The sequence below is a fragment of the Suncus etruscus genome, chromosome 18 (assembly GCF_024139225.1).
Source record: "Suncus etruscus isolate mSunEtr1 chromosome 18, mSunEtr1.pri.cur, whole genome shotgun sequence".
Lineage (NCBI taxonomy): Eukaryota > Metazoa > Chordata > Mammalia > Eulipotyphla > Soricidae > Suncus > Suncus etruscus.
The window spans coordinates 7,237,641-7,262,297 of NC_064865.1; the positions used below are offsets into that span (position 1 = coordinate 7,237,641).

The 24,657-nt window shown below is 39.6% G+C and overlaps 1 protein-coding gene and 1 non-coding gene across 2 annotated transcripts in view; one reads left to right on the top strand and one right to left on the bottom strand.

Moving 5' to 3' along the window:
• PRKN (parkin RBR E3 ubiquitin protein ligase) overlaps positions 1-24,657 on the bottom strand; it is a 1,108,857-nt gene that overhangs the window by 548,368 nt on the left and 535,832 nt on the right. The window lies entirely within an intron of this gene.
• LOC125996842 (small nucleolar RNA SNORA70) lies at positions 5,749-5,883 on the top strand. Its single transcript, XR_007491507.1, has one exon. It is a non-coding gene; the product is annotated as a small nucleolar RNA SNORA70 (small nucleolar RNA).

Here is a 24,657-nt window from a genome sequence, read left to right on the forward strand (position 1 = left end):
TGGAGCTGCAGTGGATAAGCAAGGCTGGATACGGACTCATTAGGAACCTTCTAAGACAGAACGAGCAGATTTTCACAACTCAAACATAATTCACTTTTTTTCTAAATAAAATGGAATACCACATAGCCCTAAAGAATGACATTATCATGCAATTCACTGCAACATGGATGGGACTGAGAGATATGTCAAAGGAAGTAAGCTAGAAGAATAAACAAAAAATGATGTTACTTACATGTGATATTTAGAATAAGTGCATGAGGGAATAAAATGGCTTAAATGGGGGTTTCCTATAACACTCTTGGCCCCACAGTATAATAAGGAAAAGGAAAGAAATAACGTACAAAAGGAGAAAGACAAATGTGAAATAATTGGAAATAGGGGTTAAGGTGTCTAAGGTGAATTGGTGGTGTTAAAGGACAGAACTAAATAATCTAAACCACAGAGTCAACAACACTGAAATCATGAGACCCAAACTTTAACAACCAATCTTAAAAAGGTACCTGTCAAGATGGCATGTTGGGGTAAGAGGTATGGGATGGACTCTGGGCACATTAATGGAGGAAGTTTGATATGGCTGGTGGGATTGATGCTAAAACACTGTATGTCTAAAGCTCAACTATGAATAACTTCATAAATTATGATGCCTTATATAAAACAATTTTTAAAAAGGGAGAGAGAGAGAGACGCAGAATAGTCTCACTCATCTATGGGTTTTAAGAAAAATAAAAGTCATTTTTGCAACAATCCTCAGAGACAATGAGAGGAGGGCTGGAACTTCCAGCTCACTTCATGAAGCTCACCACCAAGAGTGGTGAGTGCAGTTATAGAAATAACTACACAGAGAACTACCATAATCATGTGAATGAATGAGGGAACTGGAAAGCCTGTCTGGAGTACAGGTGGGTGTGGGGTGGGATGGAGGGAGATTTGGGACATTGGTGGTGGGAATGTTGCACTGGTGAAGGGGGGTGTTCTTTACATGATGGAAAACTAATCACAATCATATTTGTAATCAAGATGTTTAAATAAATAAAAAATACTTAAAAAAAACAAAAGAGCTTTATATTGTCATGCAATTTTTTGTCTCCAAAAAGAGAAATTTTTTTCAGATTATGAATTAAATGTGTCTTTTGACTAGTAGTTGAATATAAAATCTCCCTCGTAGTGTTACTCACTTATTGAGGAATTAAAAATAGTGATGGGGCCCAGAGAGATAGCACAGCGGCGTTTGCCTTGCAAGCAGCCGATCCAGAACCAAAGGTGGTTGGTTCGAATCCCGGTGTCCCATATGGTCCCCTGTGCCTGCCAGGAGCTATTTCTAAGCAGACAGCCAGGAGTAACCCCTGAGCAATGCTGGGTGTGGCCCAAAACCCCCCCCAAATAAATAAATAAAAATAGTGACAATTTAATTGTAAGTTACAACACTTGATGCCAGAGGCTGGAGTGATATCATAGCAATATGACGTTTGCCTTGCATGCTACTGACCTGGAAAGATCTGGGTTCGATTCCACCATCCTATATGGTCCCCTGAGCCTGACAGGAGCAATTCTTGCACGAAGAGCCAGGAGTAACTCCTGAGCTCCTCTAGGTATGGCCAAACCAAATCAAAACAACACATGATGCCAGAAAGTTTTCTAAAATTACACAAGCATTACTTTAGAAATCATTAACATCTCATGTTAAAGAAAGTGTGACATACTCTACTAAAAGTACTTATATCGGATTGGTAATTTATCTGCATACTGATATTTTAAAAATAGAGACAATTAGTATTGTACAAGAGTAGGGTATTTGCCTTGCTTCTAGTTTAACTGGTTTGAATCTCTGGCATCAATCACATAGGTTGTCCCAAGCATTGCCAGAATCTATGCTGAGCACAGAGATGGTAATAGTCCCTTGGTACCATCAGATCTGACCCAAATCCACTCCCCCAAAGAAGCACTGTTGTTTGTAATTCTGTATTCCTGCATATTTATTGAAATTACTCCTGATTTTTGAGTAACCAAGCCAAAGTTTCTCCTTCCAAGTTTATTATCTTCTGTGAACTCTCCAAAGCCAAATCAGTGACTCCCTTTAAATTCTACTTAGTTTGTTCAGAGGCTTCACTTGACGCTTTATTGGAAAGGCAGCACCATGTGTTTCCATGGGTGGTGTAACTTGAAATGAGAATGGGAATCTTGGCCAAATTCAGATCAACCATTCAAATGGTTCATTTCTTCCACACAGAAACAGTTTTCTCTTGTGTAAAAAAAAAAATCTGACCCATATCACAGCCACTGCCATGTAAGCCATGGTCTAGCTTCACAACTGATCTCTCGGTATTTGGGGGCTGAGGTTATAGTATAGCAGGTAGAGTGCTTGCTTTGCTCATAGCCAATATGGATTAATCCCTGGCATCCCATGTGGTTCCTCAAGCTTTCCAGGAATGATCCCTGAGTGCAGAGCCAGAAGTAACCCCTGAGCATCACCAGGTATGACCCCAAACGTCAATAACAAAAACAGTGACAACAACCCATCTCACAGGTATATCAGTCTTGAGAATGAAAACTCTGGGGCACTGTAGGGACCCATACTATGCCTATTTTATGGGATGGAGAGTGATATCCTGTGAAGTGAGGAAACCTCCCAGAGTTCTCTCTGGTGATTCTCGGCCAATAGTTCAATGCAAGACTCCAGTGTTGCTGTGCTGTTTGGACCCGGCAGTGCTGAAGCTTAGCTGAGCCCCCTTGACAGTGATGAGGCTTTCCAAGACTACATCAAAGAGCTTGGGAGAGCCATGTGGTGCAAGGGATCAAACTGAGGTGGACTGCATGCAAAGGCACATACCCAAGCCCCTGTAGACTGTCTATACCTTTTTTTTTTTGGTTTTTGGGCCACACCAGGTGGTGCTCAGGGGTTACTCCTGGCTGTCTGCTCAGAAATAGCTCCTGGCAGGCTCAGGGGACCATATGGGACACCGGGATTTGAACCAACCACCTTTGGTCCTGGATCGGCTGTTTGCAAGGCAAACGCCGCTGTGCTATCTCTCCGGACCCGACTGTCTATACCTTAACCCCTGTATACTATCTCTCCTGCTCCTACTATGTCTAAGTTTTATATTGAATACTATAGGTCAAGGATAATATGATTCATTGCCACATTAAAATATCACAATTTAGTGGAGGACCTAAAGATATCAAGTAAAGAGTGAAAGCACAGTACAAAGTACTCTGTATCAAGTACAGAGCAGGGTGGGTATTTTCATTGCACATAGCTGACCTTGGTTCTATTCCCAAAATGCCCTATATTCAGGGGTCTCAAACTCGCGGTCCATAGGCTGCATACGGCCCTCCGTACAACATTTTGTGGCCCTGCCCTAGAGGAATCTTTTTTGTTTTGTTTTGTTTTGTTTTAGTTGTTTGTGTCACACCCCCCAATGTTCAAGGCTTACTACTGACTTTGCACTCAAGGATCACCCCGACTTTGCCTCCTGCGGCCTGCAGGTAAATTGAGTTTGAGACCCCTGCCCTATATGGTCCCTAGAGCACCACCAGAAATAATTCCTGAGATCAGAGTCTGGAATAACCCCTGAGCACTTCCAGGTGTGGCAATAAGACAAAAGCAAAAAATGTTACCAGGTACAATATGCTGAGGGACTTGGATAAGAGGAGTAATTTTGCTTTAAATCCAAGTAATTGTTCAAAATAAAGAGCAGAAAAGACAACTGAGCGTAAAAACATTTGCAATTGAATCTCAACTAAATCTGGCCCAAATCCATTCAAACATCATTGTGGTCACAGCTTCCACCATTTTTTTTTTTGATCACTGAAATAGCTGTAAATAAGTGAGAGATCAGTCCTGGCTGGGTCATAGCCTCACTTAACGGCCATTGTCCACTGTGTTCTGAGTGTTTTCATAATAAAATTAAACATAATTTTAAAAAAGTATTGTTTTTCTCAGAACTGAGAGGTTTCATTATGAAAACAAGTGACTTGTATGGGGTCGAGGGAGGAAAATTCTGAAGTTGTTAGAAATTCAGTTACATATTAATACCATATGCTGACCAACTGCACCACTGGAGCTCCAGTGTTGGAAACCACTGTGCCTAATGTAAAATAAGAATTTTTTTTTAAAAAAAGGAAAGATACAATCATGCAATTTGCTACCACCTGGGGGGATCCAGAGAGCATTGTGCTCAGTCGGAAGGAGAGAGACAGATACAGAATAATCTTTCTCATATGTGGGCTAGAAGGAAACATTGTAAGGAAATAGAAAACTGTCCAAAAGTGAAAGAAATGGAGGACTGGGCTATAGATCTGAGCTTACAACAACTGGGATGGGTGTGGAGGAGTAAATAAAAGGAGTGCAGGTCAATGGTGGAGGGAAGTGGACCTTCTGGTGGAGAATGTAGTGTTAGACATAGCATTATTTGGCATGAATACCTGACTTTGACAATGTTATAAATCATGGTGCCTAAAATTAAGCCCCCCAAAGAAAAACCATTAAATTGAATAACAGCGCATATGACTTAGAACCTTCCTTGATAACTCACTCTATCCATCCAGTTATATTAAGACATGGGAGCCGGAGAGATAACATGGAGGTAGGGCATTTGCCTTGCATGCAGAGGAACGGTGGTTCGAATCCTGGCATCCCATATGGTCTCCTGAGCCTGCCCGGAGCAATTTCTGAGTGTAGAGCCAGGAGTAATCCCTGAGCACTGCAGCGTGTGACCCAAAAACCAATAAATAAATAAATAAATAAATAAATAAATAAATAAATAAATAAATAAATAAATAAATAAATAAAAAGGAAAAAGAAAAAGAGCAGTGGGTGCTTGCCTTGCATGTGGCCGATCCAGATTTGATCTCTCTGGCATCCCCATATGATCCAGAGTTCACCAGGAGTGATTCCTGAGCTCAGTGTCATGAGTAACACCTGAACATTGTTGGATGTGCCCACACCCCCAAAGAAGACACCTTTTCCAACACTTCAGTCATGTTCCCACTGAAGGCCTTATATGTTATTGTGAGAATTTCAGTAACCAAACTAGCAATAAGCAGCAAATGAACTCACAATGAGTGAGTGCCCTTTTACTTAATAAAAATTATACTCTTTCATTATCCTACTTAGAAACAACTCTTTGGGGGACTGTTTCCTCCTCATGCTTACCCGGAAGTCACCCTAGCTGGTACTCGACTATCTTAAATGTTTCATGAATTCATAACTAGCCCTGGCACCACTCAAAACTTGGAGCTTCATAGCCCACGAGTGCACTTTTTAATGCTCCCAAATCTCAGTTGCTCTGAAATGCGAAAAGCTGGGGCTGTGAGGGTCTTGAAAAACAGCTCATCAGATTGTTTTATTCCTGGCTAGAGAAAGCTCTTGGCACACTTGATGCTGGAAGGTTACATCTCTGTCATGAGTGGGGAGCAGAAAAGAGGAAGAAGAGATGGAGGATCATTATGGTACTAACCCAAGCAATTGGTCCTGGTCAACAACAGCTTTCCAGTTGTTATGGCTCTTTTCCTTATTTGCCATCCAATAAGCCTACTGGCACCCAATATCAGGTTGAGGATTAAGGCTAAATCTCTGAACAAAGAGAATCTTCTTAGATGAGAACTAAATGGAGTAGTGGGGTATAGGATGGGGGTGGTGGTGGAGGAGCTAGGACATCTTTGCAGATGCCTCAGTGGCCAGCATCTCCTTGGAGCTTGGCTCTCACTCCCACAACAGGGCTGCGATGTACTAACTCAGATATGTATCTCATGCAGCCAATCAATCTTGCCAGGATCTCTGCACTGTGAGGCCTGGTTTGTCATTGGCTGCAAACAAATAGTTTCTTTGGAGTTCCTGAACCCCACAGTTTTTACATGCTTTTCTAAAGGCTCTGGGAGACAGTTCCTTGTAGTGGATGCTCATATCTGCACTCATGCTGGCCCCAATCTTATGAGCTAATAGCCAAAAGAAAGCCATAGGGCCTAAGGGCCAGGGTCTGATTTCCAAGTCATTGTGCCAGTCACATCAACTGCAGAGCAAGGAGCTTGCGTTTAAGGCTCTGCTAAGAATCAAGTCCAAGTTCCTTGGATGCCAAGAAATGGGACAATAGAAAATTTATTGGGGAGGAGTTTAAAGACACCAGGATTTATCCCAGATGGCTGTGGGGTCAAAGAGAACCTTAATTGTAGACCCCAGAACAAAGGCTGGCACCGTACTCCTGAAAATCTTAGAGGTATCTCCACCCCTAAGCTCCTGCTCTCTACCCTCACCTTCAGCACCCCATCCCACCAAAACTTACTTCTCAACCTTCCATCAAAGATCATAACATTTCGCATACTGGGGAACAAAAAAGAAAGAGAAAAGGAAGTATGTCCCTATGGCAAACACAGAAGTTCTGTGAAACAAAGGAGCCCTGTGACTGAACTTCACAGGTTGTCATGGTCAAACCAAGACCTGAGGACAAAGTGTGGAGTGCAGTGGACACAAAAACTTCTCAAGCCTAATCCAGAGAATTTATATGAAGGAGGAAGAATTGAGATGTGAACAGCAACTACCCCAGGAGATAACCTATTGCTTTTACCAGCCAGTCCCAGGCCCCCAGAATCCCCTCTTCTCAGATCCCAGAAAATACCCTTTTCATCTCAGAGTGGGGCCTTGGAACTATAAATAGAACCACAGACAAGGCCCACTTGCTCAATGCAAACACCACACTCACTTCTCACTTCCTGGAACTCAGAGTTCACCTCCCTCAAAACTAAGGAGAGATCACAGATGTCTGGAGTCCTATGAGGGTGGGGGAGATATAGTATGTTTCATTGAGATAAGGGACAGGGATTAACAAACAGGTCAAAGGATATGGCAAAACTTAGAAACACAGAGGCATGTTCTGATTCCAGTTTGAAGCCCATAATCTAGATCCCATAAATGAGAATCATGAGCCCATAAATGGGTCCCACAAGAGCAGCCATGTTCTTCACCATATTCTTCTAATCAGAGAAGAAATCAGGGAGGAAGGAGGCACTATAGATTATGATCAGTGCCAAATCCTGACTCTGCTTCCAATAAAGTCAATAACCCAGAAGTTTCCCAGGATCCCCAAAGCATCCACTGCCATTCCTGGAACTCATAATTTCTCAGCAGTAACTGAATGAATGAGAATATAGCAAAAGTAAGCTTCTTCTAGTCATTAGGAACTGAGAAATTAATAACAGATGATTGGCTTTTATATCAATAAAATATTTTATCAAATTTCCAAATTATCCGGCACACCTCTGTAATTTTAAGAGAACTATAATTATCAATTAAAATCAAAATAAGCTTATTTTGTAAAAATAGTGTGTATTTATAGAAGTCCCTGCACAAAGAGACTGAATTTGGGATATGACATTCATGCATAAAAGTAGCTAAGATTATGCCAGCAGTTTTATAATCTAGGTGAAAATGACAAATGTGAAAAAGATACAAATTGCCAGAAGTCATTTAAGAAGACAAAAAAAAATCTAAGAGAACTATAACAAGGTATCAAATAAGTAGATTTAAGACTTTCAGGATAAACAACTTTGGGCTGGGGGACTCACTAGTAATAATTCTAATGGCATGTTCAGTTGAATTTTTCATATGATCTCTGAGCATCTTGGTACTTTTATTTTTAACTTAATATTTTTGTTTGGGGGCTGCACCCAGCAACACTCAGGGGTTACCTTTGGATCTTCACTCAGGAATCACTCCTAGTGGGCTCAGGGATCATATATGACAAAGGGATTTGAATCTGGGTTGGCTACATTCAAGGCAAGCACCTTACCAGCTATACTATGACTCCAGCTCCACATCCTGGTACTTTGCAATAGGAAAAGTTTAATTATCTCCTAAAAATTGATGCTGGGTCAGCAGGACAAGCATATACAAGAGAACAAAGCTGAAGCCACCTTGACATTATATATAAAAATTAAGCCAAGTGGGTTAGAGACCTGAGGCGAAGAATTTAACTCGAGAACTCTCAGAAGACAAGAGTAAATATTCATTCATGCCCTTAATTTCTTAGATATTGACACCAACACCAAACAAAGGAAACAAAGAAATAGCAGATATACTAAAACTCATCCTTTGTGTTCTAGGCACAAATAACAATATAGAAATATAAGCCACCAACTGGAAAAAAATATTTTCAGATAAAGATATCAGAGTTTGTATTTAAAATATATCTGTAGAAAAATGCTCATAACTCAATAAGGACAAGAAATATAACTCAACTTTTAAAAAATGGATTAAGATTATAAGTAAATACTTGTACAGAGAAGATTACAAATGGCCAACATTTAAAAAGATGTTTGTCATCATTACACATTAAAGAAATGCAAATCAAAACTAGGAACTATCACTCATCATCAAGGAGGCTACAATTACAAATAAACAAACAAAAAATGCAATGAGCATCAATGAAAATTTAAATAAACTGATCATCCACTGCTAGAAAAACTAAAGGGCATTTAGGGTCAAAGAGGGTGAGGTGTTGGTCTGGCATGCAACCAACTTGGTTGGATCGCCAGCACCACATGGTATGCCCCAAATACCAACAGAAGTGATTGCTGAGAACAGCTAAGAGTAAATCCCAGTCTTAATGGGTTTGATCCAAACCCTAATCCCTTCAAACACCCTCAAAAAGTCAGATTGGTTGGACAGAAGTGATAATACAGCAGGTAAAGTGTTTGCCTTGCACCTGGTTGATCTGGGTTCAATCCCTGGTATCCCATGTGGTCCCAAGATCCAGACAGGAGTAATTCCTGAGTACAAAACCAGAAGTAAGCCCAGAAACACTATTGGATATGGCTCCAAAACCAAGCCAAAGCAAAATAAACATAAGAAATGGGAAGAAAAAGAAAAAGAAAGGGTAGTCACTTAGCAAAAATTGTCCATTAAAATCTTTTACTTGGGTGTTCAGAGCAGCATTATTTCTTTTTGTTTTTTTTTTTGTTTGTTTGTTTGTTTGTTTGTTTTTATGTTTTTGAGCCATACCCAGCAGCACTCAGGGGTTATTCCTGGTTCTGTGCTCAGAAATTGCTCCTGGCAGGCATAGGGGACCATATGGGATACTGGGATTTGAACTATTATTGGTCCTGGGTTGGCCACTTGCAAGGCAAATGCTCTACCGCTGTGCTATCTCTCTGGCCCAAGAGCAGCATTATTTCTAATAGTTCAAAAGTAGAAAGGATTTGAATGCTAATGATTGGTGAATATGTAAACAAAATGCCATATAACAATACAGTGGAACATTATTTGTCAATAAAAGCAATGCTCCAAAAGGGCAAATAGGCAAATAGGTTAGAAAAAATGAGCTGGTGGCAGTCAGGAGTGGGAGAAAGAGCAGAAGTGTGTGTGCATGGGGGGGGGGGGGCAGGCACAGAGTAGCTTGATATGGAGCAGACTTTCTTTTCAGGTGAGGCAAGTTTTCTGAAGTTGACAGGTCCACAACTCAGAATAGATGAGATCCAGTTGAATTGGAACCTTGAAAATGAAGAATTTAGCATTATGTAAAATAATGGTAAATAATAACTCAGTATAAACATACTGATATGTGTCTTGTATGTGTATGTGAGAGAGTGAGAGAGAGAGAGATGTGTTATCTCTGGATTGACTACAGGATTTTATGACCCAGAGTGACTTTAAAATATAAATGCTACATGCTTAGTACTATCTGTCAATTCCTACTGTTTATTTAGTCACACACACTCACACTTGCTGTCCTAATAAAAGATTCTCAATTAAAGAATCATGTGCCTGAGTTTTCTTAAAAATTGCTTAATTAAAGAAGTGTAATTTATGGGGCAGGAGAGATAGCATGGAGGTAAAGCATTTGCCTTGCATGCAGAAGTTTGGTGGTTCGAATCCCGGCATCCCATATGGTCCCCTGAGCTTGCCAGGAGCGATTTCTGAGCATAGAGCCAAGAGTAACCCCTGAGCACTGCTGGGTGTGACCCAAAAACAAACAAAAACAAAAAAAGGAAACAAAAAAAAAGAAGTGTGATTTACAAAGTTATTGATGGTTGAGAGACCACCTGAAATAGTCTTCACAATATATAGGAGTATGCATTATGGAGTATCTAACATGAATATATATCATAAGAATTTTCAGATACTTTGCTCAAGGTTTATTGATTTATTTTTGTTGTATTTTCTTCCTACCCAGCACTTTGCTGCTATGCAATTATAAGCAATTCCAAAGTTAGAGGAAGGACCATGATCCAACTATAGTCTTTATGGTTACATAACATTGAGCCCAACATGCTCTCATGACTAGATGCTGATAAAAATATATAAGCTGATGATCATTGCCTCATGGAACTACTCAGAACAAGGCAAAAACTGCTTATATGATTAACACAGTTTGCAAAGGAAGTTAATTTCTCCCACTGGACTTTGGATGGCTTTGAAAACACTTTTAAATTATTAGAAAAAATATTGGACTCATAGATGACAACATGAAACTACACTTATTAAAATGTAGAAAGAGTGACTAAGTCTAGGGTCAAATGTCCTTTGTGATTGATCCATTCAAAATCCGTTGTGATGCTTTCTGGAGAATTTCCATTAAAAAAGAACACCAGAGGTCAATTTTAATGTTCTCTACTCTCTTTCAGAGCCTTTTGCTTTTATCAAGTACACAGGTATGAACACTGGACAGCTACATGAAAGAAAGTCAGTATTTAACTGATTCTACAAGAATGAATTAAAAAAATGTAGTTAAGACTTAGCGTTAAGACCACAAGCCCTAAAACACATAGAGACAAACACCTTTTAAACATTGGAGATACATATGGTAACTTAACTTGACAGAGAATCAGAAGGGAGAACTGAGCCAAAGGGGCAGCATAAACAAAAAATGGGCTGTATTAAAAAGGAAGGCAATGCAGTTGGCCTTATGACAGTGTGCTTCAACGGTGGAGACACCATACCAGTATCTCTCTTAGGCCAAAAGGATTTCCTTTCTAATTTCCCCAATACTTACTGTATTGGGGGAAAAAAAGGGGGAACAAAACAAAACAAAAAAATTTTGCCACACTAGACCCCCCTTTTTTTCTTTTTCTTTTTTTATTGTTCTTTTAAATTTATAGTATAGCTTCTAGACAGGGCTCCTGTCCTCCTCCTTCTCCTTGTCATCCTCCTCTCCTTCTTCCTCCTTCTCCTTTTCTTGTTAACAGAATCATAGAACATGAATCATCTTGTTCTGCCTCATATTTCTATCTCTTTCTACAAATGAAGAGGAATAAAAAAGTGGATGGTACCAGGGCAAAGCAGTCTCATGAGCATTGAGTGGAAATTTAAAAATGATCAGGCCTAAATACCGAACCCAAAGTCAACAAAAATAGAATCAAGAGATCCAAACTACAAGCAATACACAAAAGGGATCTGTTATACTAGCAGTGCAGTGGGCTCAGGATGGAGGTAGAGGATGCATGCTGGGAACAGTGGTGAAGGGAGTTCAACACTGGTGGTGGGAATTGCCCTAATTCACTATCACTATGTTCCTTAAATATAACTAGGAAAGACATAAAAGATAAGGAAGGCAAATAAATAGTTGAGAGAAGCTAGCTGAACACCATCCATATAATTAGGAACAAAGAAGCAAGCAAGTCCTTTTTTTTTCAAATGGGCAAAATATGCTCGGCACAGGTCAGTTCAGGTCCCTATGACTCATGGACATATGACAGAGAGCAGGGAAATGCAAATAAAAACAGTCATGGGGAGAAGGTGGGTATCTCAAAGGCTGGAAGCTTGACACAGCATGGTCGAGGCTATGAACCAGTGCAGTTTCTGTGGCAATTTCTTTAAGAACTAAAAAAAAAAAAAAAAAAAAAAGGAAATGAGCACTTATGTTTTGAAAACCCCAATTAAAGAATATATTTTATTCCTATGTTCATAGCAATATTATCCACAAGGGACAAAATATGGACTCAGCCAAAAGACCCTTCCATCCAAAGGACTAGATAGAACTGCTGTGTCTCATACTCTCAATGAAATACTGCCCCATTACCTAAAAAAAAGAATAAATTAGGTCTTTTGGAACCAAAGATCACACCTGAGAAGCTGCTGCTGAGAGAAATAAGTCAGGAGGTAAAAAATGGCTATTGGCTGCTTCTTTTCTATGTGGAATATGAATTACTGAGGCAAACAAATTGGCAGAAAAATTCCAACAATATCTAGATTTTTTTGAAAAGATGGTGTTAACTTTAGGGAGAAGGGTGCAGCGGGAGATGAGAGCATGTGTGTTTGTTTGGTGTGAGACGAGTTGTGTCATATTCACATGGAGAGGAATTAAATCATGTCCTTCAAAGTCATAAAGCAAACTAGATAAATGATTTCTAAAAGAGAGAACATAAATAGATAAAGAAATAAAAATGTTCAAGTGAGACAGACGAGGAGTAAACTGGAGCACGAAGAACCAGCATGTCAGCACCTTCTGCCCGGCCATATTGTGTAGCTTCACCTGTACCATTTTAATACATTTTATGGTTAAAAAAAATAGTGTCTATTTTACTTATCAACTTTGGTAAGAAATGTTTTCTTTTTGATAAATAAAATTTATCAATTTTAGTAAGACAAATTGTATTTGGATAAAAGGACATTCAAAATATGTGACTGTCATAAGATTTAAGGAAAAATATTTGGTGTAAATAACAGAGCCTGGAGTATTCCCTGAGAATCATCAGGTATGGCCGAAAACAACAACAAATTAAAAATAATTGAGATCCTCTTTTTTTTTGTTTGTTTGTTTGTTTTTGGGTCTCATCCAGCAGTGCTCAGGGGTTACTCTTGGTTTTATGCTCAGAAATTGCTCCTGGCAGGACCATATGGGATGTAGGCTTCGAACCAAGGTCCTTCTGCATGCAAGGCAAATGCCCTACCTCTCCATGCTATCTCTCTGGCCCCTGAGATCCTCTTCTAAGGAGTCTGCTATTACTCTTGTTTTGGCCTGATGATACTACATGGTGCCACATGAAATCTAGTTTTAGGAGACAAAGGGACAGCTACAAAGACAAATGTGTCATTATCATCTCTGCTTGCTGGCATATGCTTTTGTACACTCTAATTCTGACATTTGAAAAGTGATAGCCACATGCAAGACATTCATAAATCTGTCTCGTGTTAAAGTCACTGGTGTCTTAGCTCTTAGACACTTTTCCTGAGCTGCTTCTTTTTTTTTTTTGCTTGTTTTTGGGCCATACCCTGTGATACTCAGGGGTTACTCCTGGCTATGCGCTCAGAAATTGCTCCTGGCTTGGGGGACCATATGGAATGCTGGGGATCAAACCTCGGTTCATCGTAGGCTAGCATGGGCAAGGCAGATGCCTTACCCCTTGTGCTACCACTCTGGCTCCTCTGAGCTGCTTTATAAGTTAAGTGTATGAATGCTGAAAAAGTAGAAAAGCAATCACTTAGAGACTATATATAATTATAGACTATATGTTAGACATTATTATGTATATATCCATAGTGTGCACATATAATACATTATACATATACATATGTATAAATACATACATATTATACACAGGTAATATACATCACATATGCATATATATTATACATATCTTCTGATATGTGTACATATATATCACAAGGTCGATGCAAAGTTGAAACTGCATCACATTGGACTGAATTGATTTTGCACAACTTAAAGAAGTTCTTGCTATGACAAATGCTTTTCTCTGAAGCCAAAGCTCCCTCACAGAGATTTGAACTGCTATGCAGAGGCATTTTACAATTGGAACCAAAGGGTTTGCAGTCATGCCTTCCAGTGCTTTCCGCTGCTTCTAATTCCAGCTGGACTTAAACTCTTATCTCTGGAAGACAGGCCTGCCGATAGGGCCTATCACTCGAGCTCCAATTCCCAGAGAGGACTCAACTCCATGACCCAAGTGAGATTAAATCCTTCCCGATAGCCTAAGTAAATGGTTCCTCACTCGTCCCTGTCACTCCCACTAATGCCTTTGTGCCATGAAAGAGACCAGCAAAAGTATAAATATCTTGGGCTTATGAGCTGCATTTGCTTTTCCTGGCTTTTATCAGCAATTCCCGCTCAGCACTCCTCACAGAGAACAAGACACTGAAAGCCAGTGCTTCCCGAACTTTCTTCTTAAGTATTTATGACTCCATCTGCAGATGTTCATGTACTGTTAGTGATAAATCCAACATCTATCTCTGCTCTGGAGCCTCTTTCCAGTATGATTTACTCCAAACATGCCTGTGTGGCTCATCTTGTGAAGAAAGACCCCACAGTCAGAACGGTGCATATCATGCTGTGGAATCAAGTCCATGACTTGGAGCAAATATATTTCATTGCCAAAGTAGGGGCAATAGCAGAAAGACCTCAGGAGGAGTTGATGGAGGTGCTGTGTTTTTCTGTCCCCTCCTATGCGGAGCCCACAGTTAGATGATTGTGAATATGACTTGGAGTACACTTCAGTTTGATTTCTATATGTTTCCAAAGGATGGATTATGCCTTTTTATTTCTCACTGGACAGACAATTCCCTGTCATGATTCTCCTGTCCTCTGCTGAGGGATGAGTACATGGAGAGTTGGAGAATAAGTGACAATGAGTGACAGTGTGGAAGGAAGGCCATGAGCAGGGTACATACATGAGTTTTCATTTGCTGCAGGCTGCTGACTTGGACAGAGCACACAGCTTTCTGGGAATGCCAACCAGGGTGTGAAGAGAACTTGCATCAGAAGAGGTGAGCACTAGAATAGGTGCTTTCAAAGAACCACATAAGCCGTGAGTGGAAGCACCATGGAAATCAGCCCGACACTGGCTCTGAAGAGCAGCCTCCTGAGGTCTATAAACAACAAGCTGTCCTTGTAGGAGGCAGGAAGCAATTGGAGAAGGAAGGAAGAACTAGAATGGAAGGAAGAAGCAGAACTCAGGAATGGGAGACAGCAAGGAAACTGGGCATGCCACTAACTTGCCAGATGCTCCCACAGATTGCCCATGTCTTTTCCTGTATTTGTTGCTCTATTCTAGACCTACAGCTATTGGATGTGGAAGTGGTTGAAGGACTGTATGGTCTTATCCTTGGAAAGAGGATAGAGATTCTGATCTCTATTTTCTTAAAAAAAAAAGTTGTGAAATTTGGGGGCCAGACCAATTACAGAGCAGAGTGGGCATTTTGCCTTGCAAGCAGCTGACCCAGCATTCAATAGTGCCCTCGAACCATCCAGGAGTGATTCCTGAGTACAGAGCTAGGAGTAACCCCTGAGTGCCACTGGGTGTGACCCCAAAACCAAAAAGAGTTGTAAAAATTGGGGCCAGATAAGTAATACAGGGGATAAGCATGTGCCTTGTATATACCTGGCCTGGATTCAATCTCCAGCACCACATATGATTCCCTAAATCCCTGACAGGATGATCCCTAAATGTAGAAACAAAAGTAATACCACCAAGTGTGGCCCTAAAAAGAAACCAAGTCAAACCAAAGCAAAGGAAAACAAAATAAAAACTCACTTTTGATAGCATAATGTACTCACAATTTTAACCCTTTCTGTATAAGATGTGTAAATTTAGGAGTGCAATTTTAAGGTTTAAATGCATTTGAAAACTTTCTATTGAAAGAACTATTATAGGGGGCCAGAGTGACAGCACAGAGGGTAGGGTGTTTGCCTTGCACATGGCCAACCTGGGTTTGTTCTCCAGTATTCCATATGATCCCCTTTGCCTGCCAGGAGTAATTTCTGAGCAGAGAGCTAAAAGTAACCTCTGAGTGCAGCCAGTGTGACCCCAAAACAAACAAAAAAAGAGATAATAAATATTACAAACCCCTTTTCCTGTATAATCTCATATTTTATTTATGAATATATGTAATGTATATGTAATGTATATATTATATATATAATATATAATGGGGCTGAAGAAGTAGTTTGCTTTATCTAGGTTCATCAAGGAAAGCATCTTTGATAAGCAACATTAACATTAGTTATAAATGAGTTTTACCTACAAATGACTGTAACTTAATTAGAGCTATATTTGGCTAGATCTGATCAATAATATCGCCTTGGTTTTTTTTTTTTGGGGGGGGGTCACACATAGTGGTTCTCATATCTTATTTTTAGCTCTGCACTTGGGGATCACACCTGGCAGGATTTGGGGACTGTATATAATGTTGTGGACTACATTTGGGTTGGGCATACGTAAGGCAAGTGTCAAAGTCATTATCTTTCCAGTTCCAATTATGTCTTCTTTTTTAAACGGGTTGGTTCCAACTACAGATTTTTTTAGAGATGATCTTCATGAGATCCATTCACTAATTACTGCTAAAAGTTCCTTGTCCTAAAAGATCATAAAAGAACTAAAAGTAATGAATAAAACACAAGAGATCTGTGAGATACTATCAAGAGGAGTAATGTTCACATCACAGGATTTTCCAGCAAAGAGAGGAGCAGAAATCATATTGAAGAAGCAATAGCTAAGAATTTTTTCCAAACTGACAAAGAAGTTAGAGCACTGATCTGGCAGCTCAATGGTTTCATAGGTTTCTTTCCAAATAAGAGAAATCCAGAGTCACAGTGATATACAGTAGAACTAAAGAGCAAAAATAAAATGAAAAGAGGTAAAGAAATAATCCTAAAAACTGCAAGAGGAAAGCAAAAAGTCTCCTATAAAGCCTAGTCCATCTGAATGTCAGTATATTTCTCTCAGAAAGTCCTACAACTAACAATATTTTGCCCAGCAGATTATCTCTTGGATTTGGAGGAGTAAAGAAACTTTTTAGACAAACAACAGTAAAAGGACCTCATTGCCATTATCTGGGCCCTCCAAGAAAGGACTTAAAGGACTTAACATGAAAATAAACCTCACTTGGTTGCAGAAAGATAGACCTAAAAAACCTAGACCCCTAAACAATTTAAAATGTAAAAACAAAAGAGCAATAGTGGAAACTTAAAAGAACTTTAAGATTGACTTTCCATTTGAAGGAGACTATAAATGTAGGCCTTTGAAGGCAAATCTCATAGGAAGGCATAAAAGTGGAACCTAGGAAACCATCTGATCACTATCAGGGAATGCAGGGCAGCTTTAATGCCAGGAAGAAAGGCAGGCACCTTGTTCTGTCTACTTCTGGACAGGATGTATTTTGGAGGTAGAGTCAACAGAGCATGTGATGACTGAAGTACTTGGGGGTTCCTGACTTAAGCAAGATGGGTAGAATGAGAGTGGAACTGTCTGTGTGTTTTGAACTGTTTTGAACGAATATTTTTTTTAATTTATTTAAACACCTTAATTACATATATGATTGTGTTTGGGTTTCAGTCATGTAAAGAACACCACCCATCACCAGTGCAACATTCCCATCACCAATGTCCCAAGTCTCCCTTCTCCCCACCCGTCCCCCACCTGTACTCTAGACAGGCTCTCCATTTTCCTCATACATTCTCGTTATTAGGACAGTTCAAAATGTAGTTATTTCCCTAACTAAACTCATCACTCTTTGTGGTGAGCTTCCTGAGGTGAGCTGGAACTTCCAGCTCTTTTCTCTTTTGTGTCTGAAATTTATTATTACAAGGGTGTCTTTCATTTTTCTTAAAACCCATAGATGAGTGAGACCATTCTGCGTTTTTCTCTCTCTCTCTGACTTATTTCACTCAGCATAATAGATTCCGTGTACATCCATGTATAGGAAAATTTCATGACTTCATCTCTCCTGACAGCTGCATAATATTCCATTGTGTATATGTACCACAGTTTCTTTAGCCATTCATCTGTTGAAGGGCATCTTGGTTGTTTCCAGAGTCTTGCTATGGTAAATAGTGCTGCAATGAATATAGGTGTAAGGAAGGGGTTTTTGTATTGTATTTTTGTGTTCCTAGGGTATATTCCTAGGAGTGGTATAGCTGGATCGCATGGGAGCTCGATTTCCAGTTTTTGGAGGAATCTCCATATTGCTTTCCATAAAGGTTGAACTAGACAGCATTCCCACCAGCAGTGGATAAGAGTTCCTTTCTCTCCACATCCCCGCCAACACTGTTTATTCTCATTCTTTGTGATGTGTGCCATTCTCTGGGGTGTGAGGTGGTATCTCATCGTTGTTTTGATTTGCATCTCCCTGATGATTAGTGATGTGGAACATTTTTTCATGTGTCTTTTGGCCATGTGTATTTCTTCTTTGTCAAAGTGTCTGTTCATTTCTTCTCCCCATTTTTTGATGGAGTTAGATGTTTTTTTCTTGTAAAGTTGAACGAATATTTTTACTTTGAGGGCAGCCTCACCAAAGACAGTAGCTTTCTATGGTTTCTAGTGAATTAGTTGCAGAACAAAGGTCAGAATGCAAGGTCTAGCACTCTCTACCTAACTTTCCTCTGTTTGTCTCTGTCACATTTACAATGTATGGAAAAAGAGTGTTTTAAAGCCATTTTGCAATTGGGGGATCCAGTGCTCATTTGGAGGCTTTGAGTGTGGGTAACAAATGTCAATACCCACATCAGGAACCAGCCAGTGAGGTGAGGGTTAGGTTTTACATTCACCAAGGATAGAGAAAGGATGGACAGTGAAAATCTCCACTGCTGATCCTACATCCTTTATTACTCAAACTCAAATATTTGTACTACTCTCTTGCAAACTCAGGGGACTTTCTCTGCAGTCTACCAAATCCTGCTACTCAGAGGCAAACAACATTTGGTCTACCTAGTTTGGGTTTTAGCATAACCAAAGATAGTAGGCAAGTCTTATTCAAGGATTCTGCTTTTATTCAATAGTCACTTAATAGAAATGGCAACACATTTCTTATTGCATGAATATTTGTATGGAATTTTATTCCGTAAATGCTAAAAGAGCTAAAGAAGGCCATGTCTAAACCAATAATGAAAATGTATTATGATATAGGATTATAATTAATCCAACCTTTTACAGCAGAAATCCAAATAAATTAATTGGATTAGCTTGCTTAATGCTTTTGTTATACCCTTGAGGATGTGGTGCTAAAAGCTCTCAACCTCATCACCCAAGGAACAGGCAGCAGAGAGAGAAAGCAAAAGATGATCACAACACAGAAGCTGCCAGCCATGTGCATGTGTGAATATTTAACAGTCATCAATTGGAAGAATAATTGTGACACAAAAAAACCATTTTCTATATATCTCACCAAATGACCTGATGCTTTAAGAAAAGGCTTACTTTGAGATGTTTCAAGTGGGAATATTTAAATATTTAAATATTTCTCAGTTAGTCTTGTAGTTCACAATATATTAGTGTAGGGCCAAATTCAGCAGAAGCATCTATAGAATGAGTAAGTAAACTTCTTTTTTGCCCATTGCAGGGATGACCTTAGAGGTAAATGTGGGTTTGGAGTTGACTCATAGGATATAGTCAACTTTTTTTGGGGGGGGGGCACACCCTTTTGACGCTTGGGGGTTACTCCTGGCTATGCGCTCAAAAATCGCCCCTGGCTTGGGGGGACCATATGGGATGCTGGGAGATCGAACCTTGGTTCATCCTAGGTTAGCACTTGCAAGGCAGACGCCTTACCTCTAGTACCACCTCTCTGGCCCCGAATATAGTCACCTTGAACTTGGAATGTAGAATATCCTCTATTTCAGTAAGTTGTTTTATAATATTATTAGGTTCATAGAAATTTATTTTCTAATTTTTATTAGTCTCATAGTAATTTTTTATTTGGGTCTTTTGGGAGGGGTTTGGAACAAATATAGTGATGCTTATGACTTTCCTACTGTACTATCTCTAACCCACCCAGCAGAATTACCTTACACCAGTGGTGTCAACCTGAGGCTCGAGAGCCACATGGCTCTTCTGTGTGCTGGTTGGCCGCTCCAGAGTCAGGACTCTGCTCCTAGCCTGGTCAGTGCACGCCTTGTGTGCAGCCCCTGCGCTGGCTCCAAGAGTGTAAGATGATACTCAGTATCAACCCCAAACAAAGGTGTTCCTCCAAATCATCCTTTCTTAAACCTCTTCCTTTGAAATGTAAAAGTCCACTGAGTATGTATTTTTGTCTCTTTCTCTCTCTTGACCTGAAGCCTCCTGGTATTGGGAATTGGTTTTAATAAAGAAAGAGGTGTTCTAGCTTTTTGGGTTTGAGGCAGAGAGTACAAGGTAAAAGGCCATGGACTCCATGATTATCCTTTCCTGGCTAGCTTGGTTTATTATTTCTTTCCTGCTACCCTGCTTCTTCAGACCAGGTTGAATGGGGTTTAGAAATACAGTGCCTGGAGTGATCTTAAAACACTATTTTATTTTGCACAAGAGTGGGCATCTTCCATGAAGGAATTCTCAACCCAGAGTTTTCATTTCCGTGGATTCTCATGTTCAGAGTACTCATGAGTAAAGTTGTGAATTAATGCCCTTAAATACTGTTTTTCATAGGAAAGGAGAAATAGAGAGAAAAAAGCAAAATTCCTGCCCCTGACATAGGCAGAGGAGGGGGAAGGGGAAGGAAACAAGGGATACTGGTGGTGGGGAAAGTGCACTGGTGAAGGGTGGTGTACATTCTATGATTGAAACGCAAGTATGAATAATTTTGTAACAAATATGTTTAAATAAAAAATTATTTTTACAATGTTTCAGGCACTCTATCATAATTCCTTTATGATATGATATCATATGCCTTTAACAAAGTGCTGTTTTTGTTTTTGTGTGTATTTTAGTTTGGTTTCTTGCAGCACACACTAAAGTGTCAATAGAATTTTTTTCCTTTAGTGAAATCACTACTTTTCTCTAGAACACTGTTCTTGCTTTTAAAGATTGTTAAAAGATTTTTCTCTTTTACCTGTTTCATCTCCATATTATAGCGTTTCAAATTTTCAACACATTTTGGTTATCAAGAGAAAACGTTTTGAAACGTTTTGATTCCTTATTATCAGAAATCAAAGCATTTTTCCTCGAGAAGGGTGTTCACTATCCAGAATTAACAATCAGTGGATTCAAAAACTGTATTTCATGGTGGATGTTACTTCACATCTAAATCAGCTTAGTCAAAAACTACAGGGGAAAGGAAACATAATTTTTTCGATGTTAGAAGAAGTTATTTTGTTTGAAAACAAATTATCTGTTTTTGCTCAAGATTTTGACAGAGAAACTTTGAATCCTTTAATTCAATCCTTTCAATCCTGTTGAAATATCCCCAAGAAAATAATTCTGATATTGACATTACCTATTTTAAAACAGCATTTTTAAATATGAGGGAAGCTTTTATCAAGAGGTTTCAGGATTTCAGAAACAACAAAGTGACGTTGGCTTTTGTTAAAAAAAAAAAACCTCTGGATGCCACTGTAACAGAATTAAATTTTTCTCCCTTTAATATCGACATTGGCAACTTTGAAATGCAATTTCTGAATTAAAAAAAAAAAACAAAGAACTGTGGAGCTCAAAATTTGAATGTCTTTGTGCTCATTTAGAAAGATTGGAGAAACACAAATGTGAACTTAATTCACAGCACAAGTGGTCTGCTTTGAAAGACCTGGAGAAGAAAGATATGTTGATTTTTAACACCTGGAATAGTATTTCTGACTCATATAATCAACTAAAAAAGCTAGTGTTTGCTGTTCTTTCCTTGTTCGGGTCTACATATTTATGCAAAAAATCATTTTCAAGCATGAATCTTATCAAGAGTAAATTGAGAAATCGTCTCATCGATGAGAACCTGGAATAGTGCCTAAAATTAAAAACAACAACATACAAACCTGACTTACTCAAAGTATCCAAGGAATGCAAGGCCAATGTTCACATTAGTGTTTGTGTCTTTGTCAGTCATTGTCAGGATGTAATTTTCTCTACATTGTAAGGCAAATTTTATGGAATTCAACATTATCGATAAATAATATCGTTCGAAAGTTTTTGTTTTATTAGTTGTGTTATTTGTATCCTCCCGACCTATGTGGATATTTGCATGCAGAATATTCTCAATAAAAACTTATTGAAACTAAAAACAGTGTACCATCCTATTATTTTCAGCTTTAAAAATGTGGCTCTTGGGGCTGGAGAGATAGCATGAAGGTAAGGCATTTGCCTCTCATGCAAAAGGTCGGTGGTTCGAATCCCGGCATCCCACATGGTCCCCTGAGCCTGCCAGGAGCGATTTCTGAGCATAGAGCCAGGAGTAACCCCTGAGCGCTGCAAAAACAAACAAACAAACTAACAAAAAACTAAAAGAAAGTGTGGCTCTCAAAATAAATTTCAATCGTGGTTTTGGCGAGATTTGGCTCAGTTGAAAAAAAAGGTTGCCGACCTCTGCCTTAAACCAATCAACACAGGATTCCAAGGAACTGTGCGTCTCACATGCCCCTGGACTAGCATCTTTCTAAGGGAAGGTGCTTCTTGAAACAACCTCCATGCCTCACCATTTTTGGCTCTCAAATCCCGGTTCTGGGCAAAGCCTTGCAGCACCCTCTGCTTCGAGATTGGATGCCTCCCTTCCTTCCATCAATATAGCCCTCTGTTTTCTCAATTGGTGTTTTTTTTTAACTATTCTAATTTAATTAATTACCACTAATTCGAATTATTAAAGTGTCAATTACTAACAGAACTTTCAAATCTGTCTACATTAGCATTTAGGTAAGCAATATTTTTTTTGGTACACCGAGGTTGTGCATTCTAGCGATTACATTCAAGAATGAACAGAAAACAATTATTCTCTTTGAAAGAGTCATGCCTTCGGGTCTGGAGAGATAATAGATGTTCCTTTGCATGAAGCTGGCCAATCCTGGTTGGATCCCTGGAGCAATGTTAGAAAGATGGATCCCATAACTCACAACCAGGAGTAAGCCCTGAGCACCAAGGGGTGTATATCCAAAGAAAAACAAAGCCAAAATGAAATTGCCTTCTCCGAAGACAACTTGAAAAGATTGTAGGTATCTAAAAACACAGAGTTACTCTTTAGAGATAAGAGATGATGTGGGAGTTGAGTCCTGCCATGCTGGTTTAGAACGTCATTTTTGCCAAAGGCATTGCTGGTGCAGTCACAAGTTCAAATCTTAAATAGATGAAACGTCACTTTCCCAGATTTCCCTAATCGGAGGCCTTCGCTGAGTGTGTTATAGATCATAGACCATTGGTCCAGCACATCCTAAATGATTCGGTGCATCTTTTGCAGCAGGAAGCAGCAGAGAGCATGGAGAGGCCACCCCTAGCAATTGGGAGTGGCTCCAGGAAGGGGCCATGCAGAGGATACTGGAAAACAGATACTTGGTACTTGGTCCCACTGTTCCTTCATGGGAAGTGGCGCGAGATCAAAGGGAGTCTCAATTTTCACTGACAAAGTCCTAGAGAAAACTGCACTTCAGAGGTTTTCTTGGCAAAAACTTCTTTTCTTTTTGGCTCCAGCATCCTTCATCTTTAAAATTGTACCTTACGCCAGGAACACTGCAGGTAAACCTCAGCAGGAAATCATTATCATTATTTTAAAAAAGACTCTTCAACTTTAGCCATATGTCATTCATTTCTACTTGATTTACCTAGATTTCTAAATTAAAACCAGCAGAGGAAATCAAGATTCACTCTGCACCTTGGAGATAATAAGCACTTTATTTACAGAATGCCTTTTTATTTATTTATTTTTTTGATTCAGTAACAATACAGCAGGTACTTTCTGTGCTGAATAAAAATCACTGCCCAAGACCATAAAATAGGTCCCCAGCTTCTGACTTTTGTGAGTATAGAGCACCAGTAATCACGTGAAAGTAATCATGTGTGAACCCGATGAAGGCTTTCTTGCAAGCCCGTTTACTTTCACAGGATCAAGAGCGGGCATGGGATGGACAGATAATCCATAAGGTCTGCCATGAAAGATGGATAAAATATCAGCCATCTTGGTGGGCCACGGATTTAGTTACACCTACGACTTAGTAAAAATAGCACAGAACATTAGTTCATCCTGTCTGGTGTTATCACATGACGTGTGGCTTTTATTATTATGTTACCTCTCTTTTTTCCATCATGATGGAGATAGATATTTAAACAACATTGTCTACAATCCACCAGCACTCTCCACTGGCAGTTTCTACATGAGTCAATAGTTGAAAGTATGGGCAGATTTAATTTGATACTTTTCTGTGCTGTTTGCTTCTGATTATAGAGAGAGAAGGAGGGAGGATGGGAGAGATAGAGAAAGACCCCCTCCCTGTATCTTCAATATAAAGAATGTACCCCTAGTCCATTATAGATTTTATTTTCTGGCTTGCTTGCTTCTTAATTCATGGCACCAAGGGGCAGAAAGAAGATTAGTTTATGTAAGGTTAGGGTGACATTATTTTACATTTTTTTCTCTCATGAAGATAGCAGTGGCAAACATTTGAAATGGGAGTAACTGAGAGCTAGTTTATTCCTTCATTTGAGTGCTGAAACCTTTCCAAGGCAATCTTCTCTTCAGAATCTTCTCTATCTAGGCAATTTCTTGAAGCAGCAGGCCCCAGCTGTCCTACAAACACAGTTTGTGCTGTTCATAGGCCCACAGAGCCATGCAGAGTCCTGAATACAGCACAGGCCCACACTCAGCAGCTGCCTTCTGGTTGAACATCCCACTTAGTTGTTGAGTTCCTTGGTCAGTGCAACCTTCTGTGCCTGGGCTCAGCACTGGCGGAGACCACCTTGTCCACAGCACACAGAGCCATCGAACAGGACACCAATCCTTCCTCCTACACCCCCCTGGAGTGTTGTGGGACTGAGGGTTTGTAGCCACACTTCCAT